This window comes from Ursus maritimus, unplaced genomic scaffold (assembly GCF_017311325.1).
Source record: "Ursus maritimus isolate PB19 unplaced genomic scaffold, ASM1731132v1 scaffold_8, whole genome shotgun sequence".
NCBI lineage: Eukaryota > Metazoa > Chordata > Mammalia > Carnivora > Ursidae > Ursus > Ursus maritimus.
This window is the reverse complement of record NW_024426996.1, coordinates 76,166,416-76,177,792: the sequence shown is the minus strand read 5'-3', so window position 1 is coordinate 76,177,792 and position 11,377 is coordinate 76,166,416.

Below are 11,377 nucleotides of genomic sequence, written 5' to 3'. Positions count from 1 at the left end.
TTGAAGAAGCATGGCCAGGATAGAAGGATGAGGGGCGGTGAGGGATGACCCACCTCTCCTCCCACGGAGTGATGGAGGAAAGGGAGCGAACGTCTGCCAGGCCCATGAGGTTGGGCAGTCGGTTTGCTCACCTGATCACACCCGTCCACAACACAATACAATTTGGTTAGCCCCATTTTACAGATGAAGACATTGAGGCTCAGAGAGAAAAAATAACTTTCCCGAGTTACACAGCGAATGAAGTCGGCTCCCAGGCTTCAAACCCAGCTCCGTCTCTACCCCAGGCTGGGCGTGCTCCTCTAATGGAAAGCTAGCCCATTTCATCCCCCTCAGCCCGTCTCCTGTTCCCTTCCTGTGCAAGACACACAGAGAGCAGATGGGACTTCCGGCGGTTGCACGGCCCACTCATCGGCCAGTGCCCACTCAGAGGACCAGAGCCAGGATCCTTCATTGGCTCCTCACCCAACAGCAAATGTTTCTCATTCAGCAAATATTTTGTGAGCATCCGTTCTAGGAGCTGCTGGAGGCGCTGAGAATGCAAGGTTATTCATAGCAGCAATGTCCACAATAGCTAAATCGTGGAAGGAGCCGAGATGCCCTGCAACAGATGACTGGATTAAGAAGTTGTGGTCCATATATACAATGGAATATTACTCAGCAATCAGAAAGAATGAGTTCTCAACATTTGCTACAACATGGACGGCACTGGAGGAGATAATGCTTAGTGAAATAAGTCAAGCAGAGAAAGACAACTATCATATGATTTCTCTCATCTATGGAACATAAGAACTAGAATGATCAGTAGGGGAAGAAAGGGATAAAGAAAGGGGGGGTAATCAGAAGGGGGAATGAAACATGAGAGACTATGGACTATGAGAAACAAACTGAGGGCTACAGAGGGGAGGGGGGTGGGGGAATGGGATAGACCGGTGATGGGTAGTAAGGAGGGCACATATTGCATGGTGCACTGGGTGTTATACACAACTAATGAATCATCGAGCCTTACATCGAAAACCGGGGATGTACTGTATGGTGACTAACATAATATAATAAAAAATCATTATTAATAAAAAAAAAAAAAAGAGAGAGAATGCAAGGTTAAATCATGCAGACAGGGCCCTGCCCTTGGGAGGCTTCGGTTTTAGCGGACACAGACGAACAGTGGGCAGGCGAGCACAAGAACGGGGAGCAAGGGAAAGAGAACCAGTGCTCCGATGGAAAACGGAGCAGGATTGGGAGGGATGGAGCGTGGCCACGTCTGTCAGGTGGCCAGGGAAGGCTCCTCTATGGCTGTGACTTACAGCAGGAACCATCACTGCAGTAAGCAATGTGGGTCTCTGGGAATGATCATTCCAGGCAGACGGAAGAACATGTGCAAAGGCCCTGAGACGAGAGTGGGTTTGGTGGTTTTGAGGAAGAGCAAAGGAGACAAGGTGGCCAGTGCAGAATGGCTGGAGCTGAGAAAGAGAGGGAGCCTGTGTCTAAATTTGTCACCCTGAGGCCATGGTCGCCATCTTGGATTTTATTACGTGAGATGCAAGCCATTGGGGTTTGAGCACAGAAATGACAAGCGTTGAAAATTGCCTAAAGGGGAGTGTATTCGTTTCTGGAGGCCAGAAATCCCAAATCAAGGTGTTGGCAGGGTTCATTCCTTCTGAACCTTCTAGGAAGGATGTGTCCCATGCCTCTCTCCAGTTCCTGTCAGTCTCCCGCCATCTGGGCATAGTTTGGCGCGTAGATATCTATCACCGCGATCTTGGCCCCTTCTCCACACGCACTTTCCTTCTGTGTGTCTTCTCTTCTTTTCTATGATACTTTTCATTGGCTTTGGAGTACACCAGGTAATCCAGGATGATCTTATCTCAAGATCCTTAACTTCTTTTTTTTTTTATTTTTAAGTAGGCTCCACACCCAACGTGGGGCTTGAACTCAAGACCTCAAGATCAAGGGTTGCATGCTCCACCGACTGAGCCAGCCAGGTGCCCCTCAAGATCCTTAACTTACTGACATTTGTAAAGGCCCTTCTTACAAATAAGACCACATTCACAGGTTCTGGGTAAACATACCCTTTGGGGGCACCATTCAACCCACCGCCAGGGGCCGGGTGGGCACAGGGAGACCAGTTAAGGGGAACGATGGTGGCCTGCACTAGTCTGGGGAAAGCAGAGTGGTGGCAGGGTTAAGAGGTATCAGGAGGCAGAATCCAAAGCATGTAAAAACGACCAGGTGCAGAGTTGGGGAGGAGGAGATGCTAAGCAGGGACTGTCAGGTTTTGACTTACACAACTGAGTGGATCATGATAAAAAAACACATTTTATCCAATTCTATACTGCAGAACTTACCCTTCTCCCCAGGCCCAATTACCCCAGTTCCAAAAAAGAATGAACCCAATCTCTTTAAAGCCGGGTCTTGTCCCCAAAGACATTTTTTAAGGCTACAGAGCTTCAGGAAACACAAGAAGACCTTCATGTGATTGCTAAGTAATTGCTTTCCAACTATAAAAGTAATTAAGAAATGGCACCAATTTCCCTAAGTGTAATGTAATTAAATCCACTGGCTTGGAAAATCATTTGCGATAAAACTGAACAGCGAAAGATCAGGCTATGGGGGAATTAGGCAAACATCGGACATGAGGGACAGAGTGTTCTCTGGGGCTTTTCCCCTGGAGGGGTGGCCTTGGTAGGCTCAGAATGCGGCTGGGAAAGGAGGGGAGGTGGAAGGATGGGGAAAGCCAGACGTTGGGCAAACTGACGCCCCCCGTGGCATGGAGCCAGGGGGTATGACCTGCGGGCCCTTGAGGGCGGGGAGCCCAGGCGTCAGGCAGGTTGGGGAAGAAGTATTCCCCTAGGGGGTTAAAGGCAGCTGCAACTTTGGTCAAGAAGGCAGGTAAGGGGGGCGCCTGGGTGGCACAGCGGTTAAGCGTCTGCCTTCGGCTCAGGGCGTGATCCCGGCGTTTTGGGATCGAGCCCCACATCAGGCTCCTCTGCTATGAGCCTGCTTCTTCCTCTCCCACTCCCCCTGCTTGTGTTCCCTCTCTCGCTGGCTGTCTCTATCTCTGTCGAATAAATAAATAAAACCTTTAAAAAAAAAAAAAAGAAGGCAGGTAAGGGAGCAGGGTGGATGGTCAGGCTCAAGCAGGTGAAACCAGGGTTGGGCTGGGCCAAGAAATTACAGACAGGTCAGGCCGAGCAGCACAAGCGTATGACTGGCCGAAAGGCAGGGGTCAGAGGTCTCGTTTTAAATGATTCTACCTGCAGGTAAGGAGTCTGATGATGACGGGAGTCAGGACGGCCCAATAGACAGAATTCTAATATATACTGAAGCTGTCAGGCTTTTTTGGCCGTGGGAGAGAAATTAGAAAGGAATTTTGAGTCAGGCAGAGAGCTCTGGGTTCCAGTCCTGTCTCCCCTACCTTGTTATCCTGAGCAGCTTGCTAAGCTCAGAGCCTCTGTTTCCTTTCCCGTAAGAGAATGATCACCGTGTCTAACGTGTGTCCTGTGAGGAGAGTGTGTACGTGACATTCACAACGTGCTAGAGAAACCCGCAAGGCCCACACGCCGTCCACTGGGATTACTGACCAAGCGCCATCCCTCCCCAGTCCCCGCCACCTCCCTCCTGCTGGGTTGTCCCTCCCTCACCGCACCATCCTCCTCCAGCCATTGGTCCCCTCCCCTGGACCGAGGCCCCTACACTGGGACCCTCAGTTTCCTCAAATATACAAAGAAGAAATTGAGAGGCCCTCCCACATGGGGTACGGTGAGGATCAAAGCTAATGCATGCCTGTGGGGATGGAGCCTGGCAGAAAGCTCCTCACGTCTGAGGTCGTGCACAGCTATTTTTATGATTGCGAAAGGCAGTGGCTTGAGCGGCCCAGTCGGCTGAGCATCCGACTCTTAATTTCGGCTCAGGTCATGATCTCAGGGTTGTGGGATTGAGCCCCGAGTCGGGCTCTGTGCTCAGCAGGGAGTCTGCTTGGGATTTTCTCTTTCCCTCTCCCCCTGCCTACCCCCCCACCTCATTCTCTCTCTCTCTCTCTGGCAAATAAATAAATACACCTTTTTTAAAGATTTTATTTATTTATTTGAGAGAGAGAGAGTGGGGGAGGAGCAGAGGGAGAAGGACAAGCAGACTATTTGCTGAGCCCAGAGTCCAACACAGGGCTTGATCCCATGACCCTGAGATCATGACCTGAGCCGAAATCAAGAGCTGGACGCTCAACTGACTGAACCACCCAGGTCCCCTAAATAAATCTTTAAAAAAATAAAATAAAAAGAAAAGAAAAGAGCAAGCCAAAAGAAAAAAAGGAAGAAAGAAAGAAAAGAAAAGAAGAAAGAAAAGAAAAGAAGGAAAGAAAAGAAAAGAAAAAAAAAACTCACCCCTACATACTCCCACCTAGCAGTAACTATTGTTCACATTGGAGAATAACATTTCTGGCTTTTAAAAAAATGCATAGTTTTTTTTTTTTTTTTTTTTTTTTTAATTTTCAGGAGCAGATCGTATTATGCACTGTGTGGGGGACCGAATTTGTCAGATAGCAGTATGCCACGAACAACTTCCCATGCTACCACACTTTCTGGGACACCGTCCTTCCACTGGCTACAGTTACCCCTGTACAATCCCACCCCTGCTCCATCAGTTAGCTACCCCACGGCTGGCTGGAAATGCTGGTCCCCGGGCCTCCTCTCCAGCCAGCTCCCGCCCCCTAACTCTGGCCCCGGTGCACCACTCTCCAGCTCTTCCTACAGTTCTCCACGAGGGTAAATACAGTGGTGAACACTTCTGGTCACCCTTGCACTCACGCCCCTTCACAATAGAAACTGTATCTTCGGGGCTCCTGGGTGGCTCATCGTTAAGCGTCTGCCTTCGGCTCAGGGCGTGATCCTGGCGTTCTGGGATTGAGCCCCACATCAGGCTCCTCCGTTGGAAGCCTGCTTCTTCCTCTCCCACTCCCCCTGCTTGGGTTCCCTCTCTCGCTGGCTGTCTCTCTCTCTGTCAAATAAATAAATAAAATCTTTAAAAAAAAAAAAGAAAGAAAGAAAGAAAAAGAAAGAAAGAAAGTGTATCTTCTCTCCCTGGCATTCGAAGCTCTTTACAAAATGTCACTCAAGTCTGCTTAGCTCCGAAATCTCTTTGTCCAACCCCACACGTCACATGGTGAACCCTCCTCACCCCTGCTGTTCCCATCTCCACGTGTCTCCAACCTGCCTGTCTTTCCAAACCCGACCCAAGTTTATGCCCTTCCTCAAAGCCGTGTCTCTGCCCCATCATACTGTCACTCAGGATCCCATTCAACTGGGAGGAACCGAGACTCAATGAAAAGAACGGTGACCTAAGCAAGACAGCAGCTCGGTCTCTACGGTGTGCAGGGTGAGCCGAGCTGGGTGATGCAGGGCTGGTAACGTAGCTCTCCGTCTCCAGCACAGGCTTCTTCCAGCTTCGCTCTGCCAAACCTGGGGTGTACCCTCGCCCCCGGGGTCTGAAGCGGGGACTAGAGCCCAGGCGTCCTGTGCACATTCCCAATGGAAGGCTTTGTAGGAGATGGGAAGAAGAGTGCATGCTCTCTGTTTCAGGAGGCTTTCTAGAAGGACAAGGCAAGACTTCTTGCATCTCAGTAGCCAGAGGGTGTTCGCTTGGTCACCCGGGGGCAAAGGAGGCCGTAGAATGTAGTGATGTGCCCATTATGAAGAAGAAGGGAGAATGGACACTGAGACAGCCCTGCCTCCCACAGCCCGAAAGAGCAGCTCTCCCCCCGAAACCCCAAGCTCCCCTGTGTCCCGTGCGTCCCCCATAACACCGAGTGCTTATTGCAGGAGGCAGCAGGTGACAATGAAAGACGCAGGCCTTGGAGTCAAACCCACTGAGATTTAGATGCTGGCTAGTTGTTCTCTAGCTGGATGATTTAGGAGAGTTGCTTAAACTTTCTCAGTCTCTGAGCCTCAGAAAGAAAGGAAGGAAGGGAGGGGAGGGGAGGAAGGGGGGGGAGGGAGGGAGGAGAGAGAAAATCCTGGTAATAAGGTTGTGGAACAGTAAGAGCCTGACTAATCGTCAGGGGTTCCAGGCCCTTCTGGTTTACACCGGCACCTACATCGTGCCCTCTCTCTTCTCCAAGCCCAGGCGCCTGGCATATGGTAAGGGTCATTATTAATATTTGCTTCACTCAGTTGAGTCCACTTGGCCTGACCCTCTAGGGTTCAGTCTGACCCTGCCTTGGCCAGTGCAGTCACAGCCACTGGGACACTAGGCATGAGGCTGACTCAGCTGGTTTGGGAGGGGGATTCCTCCTCTCCCCGGACTGGAGAATGGCAGGTCCAGAAATAAAGCCCCTTCCACCTCGGACCCTATAAGCTCTTAACCTAGTGCTAAGCATACAGCAAGGGCTCAATAAATGCTAGCTTTTGTTCCCCCGGTGGTTGTGTTTGCTCTAGCTACTGTTGCTGAGTAACAGATGAACTCCAAAACGCAGCGGCATGAAACCTCTGTCTTACTAGACTCGTGGTTCTGTGGGTCGGGAATGTGGGCACGATCTGTCTGTTCCCCAACATCTGGGCCTCCGCTAGGAGACTCGAACAATGGGGGCTTGAAAGTACGAGTCACCTTTCGGGGTCTTCACTGCCATGTTTGGCCGCCGATGCTGCCTGTCGCTGGGCTGTTGGCTGGGACACAGGAGCCTCTCCCCGGAGACTAGGTTAGGCTTCCCGACAGCATGGCGGCTGGTTCCAAGAGCCGGTGACCCAAGACAGCATGGCAGGTGCCCACGGCGTTCCCATGATCGCATGAGCTAGCCTTGGAAGGCACAAGGTATCACTTGCACGACGGCCACCAGCCCGCCCAGGGTCACGGCGAGGGAACAGAGACCCCACCACTCAGTGGGAGGAGTGTCAGAGCTGCACCATCAGGGTCTTTGGCTAATCCTAGCTGCTGCCACAAGAACCACAATACGGCAGTGACCATAACAAGCACCGCCGACCACCCCAGCAGTACTGTAGTCAGTAAGTAGTCGTGAGAATTCGTCCCTCCCAAGACCGTCGTGTGTCCAAGGGAGAGAACATTCTAAGCTTCCTGGGCCTGGTGCCGACTGGCTCCCCCCACAGGGAGGTGCGGATTTTCCGCTCAGTCGTGCGTCCTGGGGCTGGACAAGAGCCTGCCCTCCCTGCAGACACTTTCGTGGCCCCAGGAGGCATTTGGTCAGGGTCCCAGGGGCCACGGGGACCAGACCTCAGCAATGTGTCCGGGCCACCTTTTTTAACGGACTCATCATGGGCTTTTTAAACTTCAGCTTCCTGGATGACTGTCCTTTGAAGCTGCCCACGAGGGTCTGAGTCTCTCTGGGAGACCATGTGGACTTGCCCCCAGTGAGGTATTTGGTTGGTGATAGGGCTGGAAAGATCCACAGGAGAGACATGCAGTTTCTCTCTTCCCTAACTTCCCAGTCCTCGAAGGAAAGGCCGTGTTTGGTTTGAAAACAGAGCAGCTTTATCACCAACCAGGACCCTGGATGAAATCTTTCCCCCTAAAGCTGAATAAACAGCCCTGGGCTCTGCTCACACCCTGCTCTCAGCTCAAAACTGAAACCCCCTCGCTTATCTAGGCCCTGCCTTCTACCCTGGGCCTGCCCTGAGCCCCAGAATGACCCAGGAGCTGGGGGACCTGTATTCTGCTCCATTTCCTCCTTGTTGGGGGAAAAAGTGACTGGATTCAAGTCTCTTCCCACCCTGAGCCTCAGTCTTTTGGTCTGCAAAGTGGGGATGATATTGCCGGCCTCACCTCGCTGTGCCAGGGCCAAATGAGATTATTTTAACAGAAAGTGCTAGCATAGTTCGTGCTCAGGGAGCCCCGCCTTGGTCTAAAGGGAATAGGGCAGAGTGGGACGCAGAGTCCAGCTTGGTTCAAAACCCGTGATCACCACCACAACCGAGTACATGCTGGGTGACCTTGGGCAGGTTCATGAACCTCTCTGAGGCGCAGCCTCATCAGCTGGGGAAGGCTCTCGTGATAACAAGGTTGCCATGGAGTTCCACACTGTGCTGAGCGTTGTGTCCGACGCGCGGGCCCTTCATTAATGGTGGTGATTTGTTTTTACTATGTATTAATCCGTTACATTTCTAGGCAAGGACGAGGTCTTATAATTCATGCATTCCCCACATTTCCTATACACACAAGGAAGCTCCTCGAGGTGTCTGTAGATGAAAGCCTATTTTTTTTGTTCATTTCTATTTTTTTTAATTGACATTGTTATTGAGATCATTGTAGGTTCCCGTGCCGGACCTGCCTGGCACACTTCCTCCCCACATCTCACAAAGCGACAGTGCGGCGTCCCAAGGACAATGACTGTGATGCCACCCTCCGATCCCCTTCCGATTTTCCAGGGTTACTCGTACTCATTTCGGTGAGTGTGTGTGTGTGTGTTCAGTGTTGTAGACTTTTATTACCTGTGTAGGTTTGTGTATCCACCGCCACAGCCAGGATAACACTACAAACCCCACGTGTATGGGAACCCTATCATTTTAAAGCCAGGGAGGCCCCTCGTTTGAATTTATGAGTCAACGTAGGATCTAGATTATGACCTGCCCACCTGCGTTCAAATCCCTGCCCTACAACTCACGGCTCTGTGACCCTGGGCGGGGGAGGGGTGGGGAGGGGAGAGAAAAAGGAAGGGGTAGGGGCGCTCTTCTGTCTCTTTGCTCCTCTGTAAAATGGGAAAATAATGGCTTCTAGCACTCGACAAAACATTCTGTAACTGCAAGCTGTTAGTACAGCTTTCAGAAGTTGGGGATCGAGGCCCCAGCTAGGGCATCAGCCTGAGACAAGCGGCCTCGTGTCCCAGACTCTCTTGGGCCTCATCTGCAGAGTGGAGGGCTTCAGGGATGAAGGGGTTAACAGACTCAGAGCCAGGAAGGGTGAGGCTAGGACTGTTAAGCTTTACTAGGTAGTGGCGTTGTGTTCACCAAGTGCTGAAATCAGAAGGGCCGTAAGGACTATGGGCTAGGATGATAGGGGGAGCAAACGTGTCGTGTCACAAAATCGGATAAGGGAGTCATGGAACATGACTCCAGAACGCGAGTATCTGCTCTTAGAACCTCAGTAAACACTGGAAACTGAAGAGTTTATCCAAGGGAACAGGCAGATCGGCTCGCGTTCACAGGGAGGCCCGCATCTCATTCCTCCCAGCAGAAAGCAGAATTTCCTTCCTCCTGTGGCTGGATTCACTCTTGAATACCAAAAACTTCTATCCTCTACCCCGAGCCTGTTGTAAACATGTCATTTCCAAACAAACACAGGTTGCCATCTTTTCTTCTCTTTCTCTCTCTTTTTTTTTCTTCTCCCCAAGATCAAAGAAGGCATTTGGGCCTTTAAGATAACATTCATCCAAAGAGAGATGGTAATATACGAGATTAATGAAAATTAACATAATCCCTCTGAATAGAGGAAAGCTTGCTTTCAATCGTTTGTCCTGCTGTTAATTATGCGTTAGGTGGTGATAAATGCTTTAAATCAAGTGATGCCTTGAAAACCATTTAAATGATTTTCACCTAATTAGTTTCCCTGCCTTGTTCTGAGCCTGGGGGACCCCTCCCTGGCCTGGCCCCCTCCTTTGGCTATGTAACGTGGCAGGGGATCAAGGAACCCTGAGCTCCAGAAGGAACGTTTTCTGGCTTCCATCGGCTCTGACCCACCCTGGTGGGTCCAGGGTTGAGATTTATTTTTTTCTTATTGGCTTTGCAGATCCAAGATCAAAAGGAAATTTATCAGTTTCTGTCTTCCTTCAGCCTACTCCAGCCAGACTTCGTGACAAGACTCTATCAGCCTTAGAGTTGAGGAGGCCCCGGCACCGAGGGGAGCAGAGAGAAAAAGAGAAAGAGAGAAGGCCCCACAAAGGGTCACTGCCAGATTAGGGGGCGGAAATTGCTGCGTGGCACCCAGCCGGCCTCAGGAGGGCTGCGGGCAGAGCCGGAGGGGAAGAATGCTGGTCTGTGCAGCTCAAAGCCTGAGGGGGCAAATTCGGAAAGGCTTCCCCACTCTGCCGCCCCCTCTGAAGTTGAAATATCATCTGAGTCCCTTCAAGAACCTGGTTAAAGGTGAACTGGAAGCCTTAGGGAGGAAGGGTTGGGGTGGGGCCGGGAGGAAGAGAAAAACCTCCCAGAGAAGGAGAATCACGATCTGTCCCTGGAGGCAAATGTGTGGACCCAGAACTCTTGCCACCAGAGTAGGAGTTTGGGACGCAAACGGCCTCCTCCTCCTCCAGGAAGCCCCCAGGATTGGAATCCAGCCCGTTCCAGCTCAGGGGAGCCCCATGTCTCCTCTCTCTCTGCAAGAAATACGACATTCGGTCTCAGTTCCTGTGGAGGCCTGGCCCTGGGCGGCAGCTGGACCCCCTGGAGCTCACTTTCCTCCTCATGTCAAGAGGAGGGGAGCCCCTGGGAAACAGAGCCCTGGCGCTCTGGGCTGGCGTGAATCTCTGATGCAAAGAGCATCCTGATCAAGGCCCAGTATCCGCACCACATCCGCAGGGCCCTGGTATCCTCCTGTCTCCAACAGGCTGAAAAACCACAAGGGCGGCCACTCCCCCCCCCCATTGTAACCCCTTGCACACACACACACACACACACACCCGCTCGGAAGCCAGAAGATACAAAAAGGAAAATGAAACAAAAGTGCCTCCCATTGATCCCTCTTCTGGCTTAAAAAAAAAAAAAAAAAAAAACGGGGAAAAAAGCCAGTTCACATTTGAAGCTAGACTCTTGGTGGAGATATCCCTCCTTTCATCCCGGGCCATCCTCCCGTGGACAACGCGGAAGGCTTTAGAACCCCTGGAGTTGCAATTATGTGGACATTTTTGGAACATGTCTGTTAATGATTTGTGATCCTGAGGACTTATTTTGAATTAATTCCTTTTTTAAAGGGCAGTTTGGTCTCCCAATAAGGGGCAGACCCCGAATGCCACAGCCTCTGCCTTTGTGCTAAATGAATTTTTTAGAGGTTCCAGATGATGCCTGGCACCGGACAGAAGGAAGCCAGCCAGAGAGGTCAATTCTCTGGGACAAGTTCCCTGGACGATCCCGCCCTGTCCTTGCGGCAGGAAGTGGTGCCCTCCTGGGCGAGGCATTTCAGAAATGCCTTTGACGCAACAGGCCCGCGGGAGCGGGGCCTGCTCGGGCTCCCAGCAGGAGCGACAGGAGAAGGCGTCCCAGAGCCAGAGCGCGGTCCCTCTGGCCCCACAGACACCGCCCGCCCTCCGCGGCCTCGCACACTCCCCGCTGCAAAGCGACGCGTGGCCTTTCCAAAGGCCCTTCCTTAATCATTCTCACCCCCTTCTTCATCACGGTCATTATACGTATAATGGATAAGATAAAGATAAAGGAACCATTAGGGAAAGACT